Here is a 16961-nt window from a genome sequence, read left to right as displayed (position 1 = left end):
AGAGTTTTGGTCTAGCTTTTCTTGCCATGCTTTTCACCCTCAGGAACTGTTTTTCTTCATCCCAGTGGAAACCACAGGCCAATATTTGGCAAGTCTGCTGCTGGGAACTGCCAGGACTCTTCCTAGCTTCATCAATATCAGGCAAATGATGCTACCAAACAGTTTACAATAAATCCTGTCTGAACTCTTCTAATAATTATGGAACCTGAGTATTTTATAATGCTGTGGTCAGTCCTGACACCAGTGGTTGCCACAACAGTAACTGTCCAGTAGACCAGGGGTTAATGCAATGGGGAGAAGATTCCAGCTGTCGTAGAAACTTGTAAAACAGCAGAGGTTACACGGAATAGGTCAGCACTGGTAACATCTGCTTGCTGTGGGCAGAAACATAGCAGATTAGAGAACAGATTTCAGCTATTAAGGAAAATGTGAACTGAAGCATGAATTTGATATATACTGTGTATGTTAGCTGCAATCTGGAAAGAGGAACTAAGTGAACTTTCTAACCATCTATTATGTAAAGGTCACAAATCAGCACCTTTCCCTCCCACTTTCATTAATGCTGATTTTCACATTATGCTCTTGTGACATACAGTGAGGGGAATCTCAAAGATGTGACATCCGTCCCAGCTAGTAGCATCTTCAGTGTGTAAAATGAGGAAGGGAGGAAAGAGAGGGAGCATTCGTAGAAATATTTAGCTTAACTGATGGTGTAGCTTTCAGATTCAATAGTAGAAATCGCATATTTAGCCAGAAAAGAACGTTAGCATGTAATAGAGGTCAATTATTTAGTTTAACTGAAATAATTTTGTAATTCGCCCTGAAATTGGTTAATGTTATTCATTAGGTTTGAAAAGTCAGTGTTGATATCATAGGCGATGCTTTTCCCAGCTTGCATTTGAAGTGGCTTAAGGCTGTGGAAAGTGCTTCCCTCGGGCAGAGACACGTTCCTAGAGCAGGACCTGGCGCGGGTGGCACCGAGCAGAGCAGCGGGGGCTGCTGCGCCCTGGGCGCCGGTGCCGCCTCAGGGCCGTGCAGGTAGCTCGGCCCTCCCGCCCTTGCAGCCCTGCTGCCTCCGGAGGTGCTTGGGGTGATGCAACTGGCTGGCCCCGTCAGTTCTGCAGTTTCATCCCAAAATGGGGTAAAGCCACCAATTTGGTTAGTCCTCGGTAACTGGAGAGGAAAGAGTTTTGATGTGCAAGCAGTTTATATTTGTGTTTCCAGTTATGCGGCTGATGGTAACCTGCTGTTTCGGGATACCTGTAATGTAACATAACTTATCTAATAATGATAATGACGGAGGGATATGTCGAATTCCTTTTGCTGAATTTTAACCAGACTTGAAACATTTTTACTACAAAATTTCACTTAAAGTATCTATGCATACCTTGTCTTTTCGGGAATTAGATCGCCAGCTATTTCTCCCATAGTCCCATACTTTTTAGTGAGAATGTTGACAGTGGGAAGGGGTTTGGTACCAGCAGAGCTTAGGTGGCAGCAGTAGTTAAACATGTGAGCGTGCATTAGAAAGTCTAAATGTTTGTTACTGCATCATTTGCTTTTCGCATTCCTTATTTCTCTCATTGCCTTTATGAGAAGGTTTATTCCTACCCAGCACACTCATTGGAATATTTTTGGCTTTCCAGCAGCGTTCCTGTGTTAAAGAACCTGCAGACACTTAAAAAGCACATGTCCTAAGATGCATTTCCTTGGAATGGTTCATAATCACGCTACTGTCACAGATAATTTTGTGCGTTTCCTCTCTTTCACACAGATTTTTTTTTTTTTTTTTTTTAGTGATTTGAAAGTGTGTTGAAAGAAATCCCAAGAGTAACTGGAGTGCAGAGCTGCTTTTGCTGAACTGAGTAGTATGAAGTTCATGTCCTTTCCTTTTTTTCCCCCCTCCAGCCAGCACATCTTGAAACTGTTGTAGTAAGTCTAGGGATAGTCCCCCAACTATCCATTCCTAGTAGCTGCTCTCCCCATGTGGTCATGCTAGTCAGCAATCTTTAGTTTGTAGGTCAGGATTAATTTGATTATATGTGCTAGGGCTATTGCCCTAGAGTCAAGCAATGAAAAGCTATTGAACGTGCAGTCTTAGGTCAGGCTCATCCCCCGTTGGGCTTCTTCACATTTTGTTTTAATGTTTTTTTCAGTAGCACTCTAGCTACCATCTAGCAGTTTTAGCCTCTCCTGTGAATTATATTCCAGGCTCCTTGTTATCATCATTCGTGTGTCCATCCCCGTCTTTTTATATGATGCAGCATTAACTTCTGTAATGCATAGAAAGTCACTTGCCTTGGACACTCCCAGCATGGGAGTGAGGTCAGAGATGGACTTTCCTATGTTACGCATTAAAAATGGATTGTAGTGTTCCTCTTGGTTAATTGTTATGTAGAAAACAGAACTCTTCATCTAAGCTGAAAAAGGAGGTTGCTTTGAAATAAGTTTCTTGCGCCAGCAGTCTTTGATTGAGGAACTGAAACTCAACAGTCTGTATGGATTTCAAAGCTGTCACCCACACTGTACGATCAGCTATATGTTCGACTTCAGTATCAAAAAAAAATTGCAATTATTTCTGGTGTTGTTTGGTGCTTCCTTAGAACTGCTCAGTTTTCTACAGAGCCCCAAAATAACAAAAACTTAGAAAAACGTTCCGGTTTTAACAACAAAAAAATATAACAACAACAAAAGCTCAAACAGCAAAGTCTGTTAGGGAATAATCCTGTATTATTTTTACTGTGGAGTTTGAAAGATGAGGTCATTTGTATTTATGTCTTTGACAATGCTGTAGTTTTGGTGTTTTAAAGCCCCTCTTCCAGGTTTATCTGCTCCTTTCAGCTATTTTGAGGTTTTCGTCATTTCATTTCCAAAGCCTGTTGTAGCTCTTTGAGATACTACAGAGTTACTGTTGGAAAAAACACTTTGTGTCCTTAGCTTTGGAGGTGATGACCTTGTTTCTCTCATGCCTACATGTTGACCTGGAATTTCTGTTACTTGGTGAGAGTCAGCAGCCTACAAGTACAACTGGCAGCATCTTAGATAAGCTGACCACCTTTTCTTGTTATTTACAATGAAGTAAATGCACAGAAGCTTCTTAAGTGCCAAACTTTAGAAGCTCAAAATGATTGAAGATGTCCTTATCTCAGCTGCATCTGTTTAACCAGCAGTTAGTGAAACAAACAGCCTAAGAAGATCTTTGCAAGCTGTAATGGCATCCTACGGAGTGACAGGGTTTGCAGAAAAGTGCATCAGTATATCCTTTATTCACTACTCTTGTGTGGTAACTGTGCAGCGGAGACCTAAGTCTCCCTGAGGGCATGTTAGCTCCATGTGATACATTGCTGATTTTGGCAATGCAATACCTAGGATGACTCTGAGATGGGTGTTGAAACTGCATTGAGCAAGGACATTCAGAGATCTTCGTGCAAGTTATGAGAGCTACGACAACATGAGATGAACATGTTGGGGTAGGGCTGTGCTGATACAGTTCTGGAACTGGATAGTACAGTTCTGAGGATCTTTGAGTGTTGCTGCATGGAACACAACAAAGTATTAAATGATTTAATAATAAAAAGCAACTCCAAAGCTGAAAGTCAGTCTGTGAAGGTTCTCAGACAGTCCTTCTCCTGAATAAAGTAAATAAATACATAAAACTAAACCTACAGGCTCCAGTCACTTTGGAATTGATGTGAAGTATCCTAAGGCCAAGAGCTAGTATGTTAGGTGTGGCATGAGGTAAAATGAGATACAACTTTAACAGAGACCCTACAACGTTTCTAATATCTGATGGACAATAATGGCTCGGCCTGTGTTGATGACCAGCAAGATGGCCAGGAGCTGCTGTTTGCAGTAAGTGATTAGACCTGACATGCAGGGCCACTGTGATGCATGAAAGATGATTCCAGCCAACGGTGGGACATGCAGACTTCTGTAAGTCAAGAAAGTTGTGCACCATAGCAGCTAACTTCTAGTAAGATTGAAACTGGGAGCAATTCATTGTTATGGAAAAAGCCATTATTGCTGAATGGCTTGTAAGTTTTGTAATTATTATTATTTTTGGTAGAAAAGATAAAGGAAAATTGCAATAATTATGGTCATTCTGTGCTATAGTCTGTGCTATAGTCCTTCTCAGCAAAGGGCATTTTATGTTCCAGTGTTTGGAACTTGCTGCATGCTGTACAATATACACAGCAGAGATGGTTTTAATCAGACATTTAGAGGACATAGTTTGCTTTAAATGCTCTTTGTTATGCATAAAGTAATAATTTATTGTAACAGCTGGAAAGTGCACTTGAGTCTGTGGTGTAAATTGACCTGTAATCTTCTGTTTTCTTGCATGCTGATGGCATTTCAAAGCTTTGAATTATTCACAGCAGTAAATGTTCCTTCCAGGGGATGTAGAACAGTGTTTTTGTTGTAGGCTCAGTTGGATCTCTTCACTGCACCCTGTTACTTTTGGTGTGTATTTGAATAAATGGGTAGGTACAGACAGTGCAAAGGCTTTGTAATTATCTGTACTACATAAATCTTGCAGATGTTACTGTCTGCAAAGTAGAGAACCTTGTTGTCAGGTTGTACCTCATGGGAATACTCTATTGCATGCTGCAGTTTTATCTATGGCCAGCAGGGAAAAAAGGAATATTTGCGGAGCAGGCGGTGGGGGCCCAAAAACCGTCCAGTCTAAGCTAATGAAATAACTGAATAGCAGTATAATAATATTTCGATCAAAATAACTGTTATGGAATAAATAATCAAGGCTATATAAAATAAATATCTGGAGCATTTTTTTTAGCTATGTGAATGCATAGTGTATCTGCCTACGAGTCCTTCCCTCCTTTAGATTAATTTCTAATCTTTCCCTATCCAGGAAAAGATGAACCATAAAATGTGAGCAATCAGAACATAAAAATACTATAATAGAAGTAAATCAGCTTCATTAAGGCTTTCAAATACTGGTCTGGTGAGATGAATTGATTCCAAGAAGTCTGACATGGAGGGGAAATTAAAAAAAAAATCCTGCCAACAATAATATCTACTATGTCTAATATGATGTACATGATACTAATTCTGCTATTTTTGTAATTTGTATTGCTACCCTCTATTTGCATTGTCGGTGTTTCTCAAAATATTTTAGCAGAGGTAGAGAAAAAGTCTCTGTATCTTGAAGAAACTAAACTGGCTGCTGACATCCAGCTCAAAGCAGGTAGGGTGCAGCAGCCCATCTAACTACACTTTGAACTTCTCTCAGTTGCTGAAAGAATAATGAAGCATCAGTGCAAAATCCACAGAAATCTTGAAGTAAATGTGCTTAGTTCTCCATAAAGGAAGGGACCATGCCAAAGGTATCTCAAATTCAAGCCACATTTTGTGGAACAGGCGCAAATTAATTTGGCAATGCTTTATTTCTAGATAGATTCTCTTAGTGACCAATATCTTGTAGGAATAGATCCTAATTGCAAGTAATGATAGATTCATGGAGGCAGGAGGCAGATACATTTTTGTTTCCTGTTTTCTCGTTTTTATTTTGTAAGAGTTGGAAACAAAGAATGAATTTGTGGACATGTTCATCAATATATGTGTTCCGGTCAAAAGTGTGTACAAAGCTCTTACAATGCAGATGGCCATATGAGAAGTAACTCCAATTAAAGATTGTTGAAGAGCAATCCTCTCCACATTGATAGCACTTACACACATTTTCAGGGTGACTTTCATCCTTACCTTGCCTCAGTTTTAATACTTGAGCTGACGGGTGTTTTATACTACAATTCCCAGCACACCTAAAGAGTTGACATCTGAATAGTCTCAAAATAAATCATAATCTGTCATTTTCATGCCATTGATGGATTATAGCTTTCTGATTTTAAAAAATTGATTATGACTTTCAAAATACATTATTATACAGTTTATAGCTCATATAATTAGGCCTCAACATGGAAATAGCCTACAGTATACAAAATTATTTCACAAACTCTCTGTCCTTCTCTGTCAGATGTTATGGTCTCAGTGGAGTCACCCTGCAGAATGAGAAATTTGTTCAGTTTTGAAATGTGTCCCTGCTTTATCTTTATTACGTGCAGGTCCTATACAGTGGTTTTGGTAGGGATTGAATTTTCAGTTTTGGATAATATCATCCTGGTTGCTTTTACCACATTGACATTCAGCAAACAGAACTTCTTGCTGAGTATCAGCTGTGAAGGTCTGTTTGAAGATGATTTTTCCTCCTCTAACAAAATGAACTCATTAAAATGAAATTATTTTAATTTAGGACAAGACATACCTAGAGCAAAGCAGAACTTTAGTCTCAAAAATGCTGTTCTAATTCTAGAAATTATGATTTCTGAGACAGTTCATTATCTGATGAAGCATGACTTTTCTCATCAATATTTTTTTAGATGATGCCAATTATCAAAATAGAATAATTTTGAATATAAAATGTATAAGGTCGTACAGATATGTCTTTACTTAGGACAATGTCTCAAATCAGGGCAAATGAAGTCTCAGATCACTGAATTCTTGAGTTCTTATATTGTACAGAAGTACTGAAGTTATGCATATTAAGGTATAACTCAAATTTTAACTCCAGTTGTGATCTGTGCTGTTCAATGAACACTTCAAATATCTACTTGCTTCTGTCCCATTATTTTCTTTGCAGCCACCCCTAGAAATATTTGCAGACTCTTAGCTGGGCTGGAAGGCCCCGGTAACCCCAGTCCATGCAACCTGACATCATGTGGTTTTCAGGATCCTCCAGGGTGAAGGGTGAGGGCATGGTGTGCTGGTAGCGTGCTGCTGTTCTCCCTGCTCTGCCTCCAGCTCTTTCCTCAGCCTTGGCCATCTCGTCCTGTTGTAGTGTAGTCCCTGCAGTCCCTGTGTGCTCTCCTCTTGGGTTATCCAGCTTGTTTTGGCTTCCTTGTGCCGTAGGGATCAGGAACGCTGCAGCTGCAAAACCTGATAAACCTGGTTAAACCTGATAAACCTATTTGCAAATCAATGTTGTGTCCAGAATTTCATTTATCCATTACTCTGTCATTACTCTGATTTTAGTAAATGCCTACATAAGTTTTTTAAGAATCACAGAATCACCGGATGGTTGAGGTTGGAAGGGACCTCTAGAGATCATCTAGTCCAACCCTCCTGCTCCAGCAGGGACACCTAGAGCACGTGACACAGGGTGGCATCCAGGCGGGTTTGGAAGATCTCCAGAGAAGGAGACTCCACAACCTCTCTGGGCAGCCTGTGCCAGGGCTCTGTCACCCTCACAGGACAGAAGTTCTTCCTCACATGGACGTGGAGGTGGCAAATGTTTGATGATACTTCTCGGTATCAGAGATGAGAGACTTCCTCTGGAGAAGACTGTACCTGTGCTATTCACAACTTTATAGATATCTTTCAGCTGCCTTTCAGATGCTGGTCAACATCTGACTTGCTTGCTTTTATTTCACTGTCATAATTGGGATGAGATTTTCATAGAGAACACGGAATCTGTTGCAGCTAACTCATTTCTGAGTGATAAAGTCGTTTAGAGCTCCTAACTACGTGTGCATAACTTTTCTCTTATGTGTCTCACTTTGCATTGAATATATGCACTAAGTCAACAACTTCTGCTGAAGAAAGCTGAACCACCTGTTGGGTTGCATTTGCAAGTCTGTGGCCAGCAGACAGAGGGAAATGATTAATCCTTTACTCTCCTGATTTAAGTTAATATTGGTGGCATACTGTATTGCATCATTTTTTTATACTTTTTTTCTTAGATTGCTTGTGAGTACATGGGACTGCAGGGTATCTTTTTTCCTTCACTGAGGATACTAAGCTTTAGTCATGGAAAAAAATGAGACAACTGATGTTTAACAAGGAAAAATACCAGACCTAGACTTTCATCTACAATTCATCCTGCTTTACATTATTTTTTTTGCTCAAGGTCGAATATTCTGTATTTGCCATTTGAATTTTTAATACTTTGCTTGTAATCTCAGATGCTTCTCTATATTTAGAGCATGACAAATGTCATTTCTTTGTTGGAGATTGGGAAGATCCACCTTGTAAATTATTCTGTAATGGCAAAACTTTCCAGATTAGTTTGCTGAACTCGACTAGTACAATAACTCTGTAAAATATATATATTAAGTATAAAAATATAAAAGAATATATATATATTTACAGAGTGGTGTTTTAATTGTAGTTTTTGTATTTTTTTGTATATTAATATATGTTTAATTTTGGCTAAAACTTTGCCAATTTTGATCCTCCATGTTTTTTTCCTGGGAATGTGATGTTATGCATTTATATATATTAAAGAGAACTGTTCTGGTCTGATGTGCTCTTACGGAACTGCAAAAGGAAGGTTAGACTGGGAATTAAAACTTGTATTTATTTTTTTCCATAACACAAAAGTATTTGTCTGGCCAATCTTTAAATTTTTAAAAAGAAAAGCAGAAAAAGACAGAAGCCTGTTTTGAAATTGCAAAGGCATTCATTTACAAAAGTGTTTGCTTAGAATGTTGCTGTTCTGGCTCAGCATTTGGCTAGAATTGCATAGAAACTAAATGTGAAATAAATAATGAACTTTCATATCCTCATTCAGCACCTACTATATAGGTTTAAAGTTCTTGAGTGCTGTTCAGATGCAAGAGAATTACATGAGTGAAGGGGATATTGAAGTAGATAGCTCTGGAGTTTGATAGGACAACAGGACTTCCTTCAGAACTGGAAGATGATTGCAGAAATGCCATTTAGAAAGCTGTTGGTGGGGTTATTTCAGCAATTCTCAACAATAAAACCTCTTTCTGGAAGGGCAGAACTTTTCTGAAAAATCTTTCTTCGGGATGAATTTTAGCTGAATACCTGATCTTAGAGCCAGTAAATATTTATTTTCTTTTGGCTTCTGTAAGATGGTTGTAAACCACATAATTTCTTCAGGTTTTTATTCCTTTCAAGTTCAGTTTATTTTACTTTTTTCTATCAAATTGAAGCTAAGGATCTAGTATGAAGTATTATGCAGTAACTACGTATCAGTACAGAATCACAGAATGATTAAGGTTGGAAGGGACTTTGGACACCCCCCTTCACAAGCAGTCTCACGGGCTTGTTGCACCTGATTGCATCCAGGTGGATTTTTCTCCAGAGAAGGAGACTGTCTAGTTCATTTCCTTCTTTTCTTCTCCACAGCCTGGAACAGTGGCTTGAAAAGGGAGCTTTGGAAGGAATAGAAGACTAGAGCAAGTATATAATGACAAAATTATATTTTATCTATACTTTACAGACTATTCTTCCACCTGCTAGTCATTCTGGCTCTAGGACATCTAAAGCTGGATTTAGTTTGTTTATTTAATAGGATATGTGTTATCAGATGTTGATGGAGGATCTGCAATCATTCTGCAATCTGCTGAAGATTTATTCAGGTATTTCGCTGCGGTGCAACCCTGGTGTAGTTTCTAAACCAGTACTTCTTATTGCCCCTGCTTTCAGGGCTTCTTTGAGGTGAAAGTCAGTGACTGGATTTCCTCTAATAGTTGAAGTCTGTCTTGTAAATCCTGTGAGGTTTGTACATATGCAGAAATGAATAGATACAGATAATAAACATGCCCCAGAGCATCCTTGCAGTGAGTGAACTGTGAAACAATAAATTATGCAGTATGTGCCACACAGCAGAGTACCCGCTAATGTTCTGTAATTTTTGATTGTAGGAGATAATTGTGTGCATGTGTAAATAGAGCAAGGATGAATTACTGAATGTACCTTATGTGTGCGTTTTCAAAGAGAATGAACCTGATGTTAAATTACTGAACTAATTACTTAACTAATCCCATTTCCGGAGGAAAAAAACATTATGAAAATGCTTTAATTTAGGAAGGTAAACAAGTACAAAATTTCTTTGATCAGCATTGAGGTAAAACCTACCAGTATTCCTTTATAAAAAAAAAAAAAAAGTCTTTAATACCTTCAGTAGTGCATGTTTTTAGATTTTTGTCTTGGGGAGCATCCTTGTGGGATTTTACTATTCTGGTGGTCCAATCCTCCAGCATGTGTGTGTCTACTTTGTCTAAACACACAGATTGCCTGTTGAAGTTAAGTGTGGCTGGTTTTTTTCTTGACATTACATGCGTGTTCCTGACATTACGTATGTGTTTTTGGACATTACATGTGCTGGGTGTTTCCTAAATCCTTCTACGCAGTGAATCTAGTAGAGAGTTGTGGGATGAGAGGGACTGCTGCAGTCTGGTGCCTATGCAGACAAGGAGCTGTGCCTGGTGTGTGTTTGCCAAGCCTACAGTAGAAAGAAAATCTTTCAGAAGAAATGTTAAAACAAAAAGATAAAGCTTGAAAAGTACTTAGCATCTTTTGAAAGCTGCTGTAGATCACCAAACTTATCAAGTTAGTAATAACCTCACATGTTTCCTATCTTCTCTGAGTACAGAGTTTTCTGAGGCTTAAAACCAAGTCACGAGGGATGGAGAAAAGAATCATGAGTATTATACGTATCTTGTTCTAAAGACAACGCTCATACTCAAACTGAAAATCTTATGTCATTCTGGTGCTAGAAATGATATGAGAACCGCTAATATCATGAACATTCATCTTCTGAGGTACCCCAACAGATTTTGGCCCTCTATGAGATGGGGAGGGAAGGTAAGTGGTAGGTAGTGCTGCAATGCTTTCAGGTTTTTTCCGCAACCTCAGCCTTAGGACATCTGATCTTTTGCAGTAAGGCTTCAATTTTATCTTATAATTTAACTAATATGTATTTGAAAGCAAGTTGCATGTAGTCTCCTATTTGTTTCTGCACAAAAGAAGCTACTATCCCTTCCTGGACTGTTATGGAGAATTAATCTGCAGTGTAAAGTTGCTGCTGTTTTCAGTGAAGCTCCACTCTATCATCAGCATTATCAGGTTTCTTGTGAGATATACATCACATTGAAGCCTTGATTTTTTTTTCTTTTTTTTCTTTTTTGAAGTTTTCTTTTTTTTCTTTTTTGAAGTAGCTGTGCTATTATTGTTGGTTGCTTTTCTCAGTAATCTTACGCTGTTGACAGTTTTGCTCAGATGTGTGATATCTGTGGGATGTTTTAAGTATTGGATTTGTGTGGTCAAAACGCTAACATGTTGGCATATACCCATACTACTGTTTGCAGGGCTTCAGGCCTATCGTAAATACACGGCGTTTTTTTGTTATTGGGCACTGAATACTCTTTATATAAAGAGATTTTCTCACAGGCAACAACCAAACATTTTTCATTGGCTTTTTAATGCGAGTAGACTTAGTCTAGACTGGGATTTTTTTTTTCTTCTGTTTGGCTATACTTTAAATCTCTACCTTTCTCTCTTCAGTAGCAGCATGCAGCTTCATGTTGGTAGTCACAGTAGTATTTCTGAGTGTTTTATGCATTGCTATAAAACAGAATGTTGTTATATTTAAATGTACTCAAATACCGTGACCTTTTTAGTTCATACAAATTAATGAATAAGACTATTCTATAAATGAGCAAATATTCCATGGAATTATTTTGTAATAAGATCCAGTATTTGCTTCTCCAATGTCTTGTACCTTGTCATCCTTTTATCCTTGCAGAGAATGGATATCAAATGATATCAGTGCAAAATGTTACAGGCACTGGTGGAAGAACGGAGGAAAGCAAAACACAAGACAAACGTGTCGCTAATTTTTTATTCCAATAGTAGGAAGTATCATGCTCATAAATGACTGTGATAAATCATACCTTCTACTATGCCTAACAGTAGGATGGAGGCATGATGGATTATATCTTGGGGGTTCTGATATTGCAACAAGGTAGTGATTTATACTTTGTGATCAATCAAGATAATCAAGAATCCCAAGTAGAGAAGTTTATTACTCTTATGTAGCACCATGGCAATAAAGCAACACCAGTGGTTGCACAAGCATATGATTGAGATTCCCAGTGCAAATGAGCTGAAGGTCTAGCTCATAACTGATTTTTTTAATACCTTCAGACTCCACTTTCAGGCTGATTTTCTCTGAGTGTAGCACACCAAGTTGAAATTAATTTCCTTATGCTACATACTTCTAAAATGTATTTATTGATACAAACCCGTATGTTTTATCTTGCTCTTACATTTCCATAGTGAGTGTGGTGGAAAAATGTTCTTGTCTAGTAAACTGGAAAACTGCTTTAGGAATTCTGTCTTTTGACAGAAGAACATTTACTAATTTTGTCACCCATAGTCTGTATCTTCAAACTTATGTGCAATTTTCTTTTGCTTGTTTTTGACTGTCTTCCCATGATTAACTAGTTGGGGTAGGCAGGAAAGTTGTTTTTTATTAGTGGACTGCTCTCTGCAGCTACAAATACTAAGCTGAGTGCATGAATATCACAATATCACAAAAATCACAATATTTTATTATTATTTTTTCTAGTTTGTTGCTTTTAAGTCCATTAACTTTTGCAGTGTCTTTTTTCCTTCAATTACTATCAACCTTCTAAAATACTGTGTAATTGATAGTAATAACAACAACAAAAAAATGCAGACAAAAATTCATACTAATCTCTGTGCTTTTCAATTCAAAACCATAAAGTACCCTTCAAAATAATCTGAAGGTTTGCATGCTGGTCTTTCATTTTGCTTGTTTGTTCTTATTTTTTATTTTGTTTGTTCCTATTTTGTTTCTTAAGGTCACACAAGGATAAAAAATATCACATAAAATACAGAAACTGAGAGATCATGAAGGAAAGGGTATTATGAGGGAAGGGATATCATATGTAATGATTGTGTTTTAAATAAAGGATGGTAAAGGGTGAGTGAAATCACATGCAAGTGAATACTGTTTTCCAGATTAGTAGGCTTAACTTTGGTTTAACTTGTATTCAGAATTAACATATTGCTACTATTCTTTATTCAAACTAAATAGTGAAAAAATGTGTTTCATAATGTTTAAGTTTTCCCATGTGTACAGCACAAAATTAAGTGCCTCTCAAATCTAATAAAATGGATTAATATTTTGTAATTATCTTTTTATCATTGAAATTGGATATAAGTAGGAATTTTTGCTGTATCACTGGGGAAAAAAATCAAATTTGAGTTTCTAAAATACCAAATTTTCATTTTCAAAGAAGAATCAGTTATTCTCTCATTTATGAGGCTCATGTGTAAATGGGTTTGTTTGGATTGTAAGTGAAAAATTCATCCATCAGTATTCAGAATAGTTCTCACTCTTATGAAGTTCATGTTTTTTTCCGCACTTGGAAAGCAGCCAGAACTGTGAATTTAAGAACAGAATTAGATGATACTTTTATTTATTTATTTATTTATTTATGAAAGACTTCCTACTTCCTGAGTACTGTTTTAAAGTTTTCAAAGGGTCATAGTCATAACAAATACAGTTTTTTACCCTGAGGCTTTTTAAAGGTTTTCTGTGGCTGTTAGTGACTATTATGGCACAGCACAGAAAAGATCAGTTACAACATCTTGTTTGGAAATGTAAAAGCTGACTTTACAAGGACACACTTTTTTTTTCCCTATTTTTTTTTTTTTGTGAGAAATGTAGAGTGGGAACATGAGTTCGTGCAGGGCACAAGATAGACAGGTTAGTCTTAATGCTGGTGTTTTAAGTAAGGCAATGGCATGACAAAAAGGCAAAGGACAGTTTGCAAACCCCGAGCCTGCTCCTTCTGTGTATCCAGTGCCTACTGGTTTAGGCTTTTAAATGTTTAAATCACAGAAGTACTTTCAAAGATATTTCGTTATTCCAGAGAAAGAGTCCCTAAAAAGACTGATCTGCCAAATGAGTTATCAGGAAAATAACTGTGTTTGTGATCTCCTTTGGCCAGGCTGGGGTTACGTACCGGTGTCTTCCTCAATCTGGCAATATGCCCAGCAATCCCTCTCAGGCCCACCAAAGCAACTACGTGAATGTCCATATAACAAGGAAAACATGTTAAAACTAATATATTGATGGAAAGATGAGGGTTGCTAATCTGTGAATGAGCACCACACTTGTTTGGATGAAAGTGGTTTTTGCACCTTGCTGTATAAGCTCCAGAAAGCACTGTCTTATCAGCTCTGCCAGCCATCACATCTGGCACATCTATTTCACACTCTCACTTCATTAGTTCAGAAACCTGCAACGGTCTCTGTCTCTAAAGATGGAATGTTTTTCAGCTTGGCAGAGAATGTGTGGTATCTCTTTGTATTTTTTCACTGGAAAGGGTTTTCTTAATATTTACTGTACCTCCTTGATAGCTCTCACAGAGAGGAAAGTGGGAAGGAGAGGGACTCAAGAAAGCATTCTGTGTTTCTTCAAGTTTTTCTGGTTACGCTGTCATGTTAGGACTAGTTTGATGGCATTTAGGAAACTATTTGTAACTGTGCCTCTTTCCAATCAGCATATTAGTTAAGGAACAGGGAACAGGTGTGGATTTTTCAGTGAAAAAAAACGAGAAATAAGCTGTTTGACCTATCCTCCACCTTGTGTTTTACTATGTAGCATGTGCCTTGCATTGATATCTCCAAAAGGCTGATATTTTTTCTCCGAGCAGTGTGTGTTCAGCTCAGCTAACAATGTTGACATTTTGAATGGTCTTCAGTAGAGTCTGTGAAATAAATTTGCAGGAACAAGAATAACCAAAATGTCTACAATTGAGCTAATCAAAGTCAGGAAACAGAAAACACCAAGTTTCTTATGGTAGAAATTGAATTTAGAACTCAGTTAAAGTCTCAGTAGAGCACTTTGTACTGTGAAGTGCTTACTCAACTTCAGTGTGAAATGTTTTGTGGGAAGCTTTTTTTTTTAATCTTTCAAAGAAAACAGCAAGTGTATTAACATTGTTATATATCAATGTGTGTATAAAATATATGTATATTAGAGAGTGAACATTAAATCCAGTATATGAAAGAGGCCTTTTCAATGGCATTTGGGACAGGAGGAAATATCAGTGTTTCAGAATTATTAAAAATAGCCTTTAGTGTTTGCTGGCCCTTCCTGAAGTTAGGGCTCCCACAACCACATAGCCTGCCACGATTGGGAGTGAAACATTTCACCCTTTGCATATTTAAGACCAAGGGTCCTGTTACTGGTATTATGCCTTGATGTAGTTTGCAGTAGAAGGAAGTTTTGCATCTTTCAAAACAGTTTTTCCAATTTACAGAAGTGTTTAGTTTGGAGGGGAGCAGGCAAAACCATAAATATTAAGTGCCTGTTTAAAATAAAACAGGACTGATTTCAAAGTAAGGTGACTCAGGGCCTTGTCCTGTTGAATTCTGATTGGAGATCCCAGACCTCTCTGGTTGACCAGTCCCACTGCTTTTCTGCAGTATCTCACTTTTCTTGTTTCATCTAGTTGTAAGTTGCAGCTTGTGGCTGCTGCCTCAGTTCCTTCATTGTGCCCACCTGAGAAAACTGTGGCTCGTTAACCGCTTGTTAGTGAGTTGAAGGCGGCAGTTTGGTCCTCTGTTGGCCACCATGTCTCCAGGCCAAAGATAGCCAGTTCCTTCAGTAGCTCCTGGTTCATGGCCTGTGCTTCGATGCCTTAAATATGCCAGGGTCCCTCTGCTGACCTGGCTCCAAATTGTGTCTGCCCTGTACAGAGGGCCCCAAACTGTTCGTTAAGTGCTGTACAGAGGGAAGTTATCACTCCCTTTGAATCTACTGCCTTGCTGGTGGAGGCCAGCAGGTGGTCAGAGCACCATGGCAACGGCTGACTGGTGCCTCCAATTTTCATCCACCAGAACCTCTTCTCCAGACCTGCTCCACGGCCTGGTACCCCTCAGCATCTTCTGGTGCAGGGGGCTGTTCTGCCCTAAGTGCAGGGCTTTGCATTTGCCTTTGCTGGAATTTGTGAGGCTCCTGGTGCCCTGTTTCTCCAGCTTGTCGAGATGTCTCTGAATGGCAGCCCTGTCCTTCAGCTTAGCAGCCCCTCCCTGTGGCGTGGTGTCCTCTGAAAGCTTCATGAGAGGGCATCCAGTGCCATCCCGAGAGTCATTGATTAAGGTGTTGAACAGAGTTGGCCCCTGTATTAACCCCTAGAAATTTGCAGCTGGGTATATTTCAGGGAGAATGAAATCCACTGCTCAGTGTTTGTGTGTTGCAACTTAGGTTGTAGAAGAAGGGGTCTAGATGAAAAAGTCTCCTTGTCATTCAGGCTTACAAGGTTTTTACATGAAAAAAAAGCTTTAAAATTTGCTTTTTCCTCATGCTAGCACTGGAATTGCAAAGTGGCCTGAGAAACCTACATAAGGAAATGCAAACTTAGGAACAGGCAGCACCTAATATTGTAATATTGCAATGTTTTCTTTGTTTCTTTGTTTCTTTTTTTTTTTTGGTTTATAAAAGCAACATGTTCTGTGGAAGCATGATTTACGGAGCAGAGGAAAGGAAAATTTAAAAAAACTCTAAAAAGAAATCTAGCATTTTAAACTGAGAAAAAAATAGGTAAAAGCAAAGGAGAAGGAATAAACAGTGTATCTATCTGTATCTATTTACCTATAAAAACTGTGTGAGCCTTAATCTTTGCTGAAAAAGAATGATTATGTGAATTTTTGATGTTTTTTAAAAGCATCTCTTCATGCACATGCTTTCTCATGGGATCAAAGCTCCTGTCTGAATGGCCTCTGTGAACAAGGGTTGTTTCATAGCTATATACTGTTGTTTTGTTTTAACTGAAACTAAACTTCCCAAACCTGCCTTTTCCTCTTTCCATCTTTTTCCTCTTTCCTTTTTTTTTTTTTTTTCCTACCAGCTTTCAGTTAGGGTGGAAAAACAAGTGTACATAGTTTTACACAGGTTTCTTTTTGAAATTATAAACTTTTATGGATTATTAAGTAGTAGAATGGAAACTGGGAGATATCTCCTACTCCTGATGTAAATTTTCCAGGTACATTGTCTCTGAGAAACTGGAGCTGTGACATGTCAAAGATGAAAAGTTTACTCCTACTTTTCACCTCAATTTATACTTTTTTTTTTTTTTAATCTTCTATACTCGCTTTCT

Source organism: Tinamus guttatus, unplaced genomic scaffold (genome assembly GCF_059628265.1).
Source record: "Tinamus guttatus ecotype Peru unplaced genomic scaffold, ASM5962826v1 Tinamus_guttatus_pri_ptg000639l, whole genome shotgun sequence".
Lineage (NCBI taxonomy): Eukaryota > Metazoa > Chordata > Aves > Tinamiformes > Tinamidae > Tinamus > Tinamus guttatus.
Note: the sequence above shows the minus strand (reverse complement) of the source record.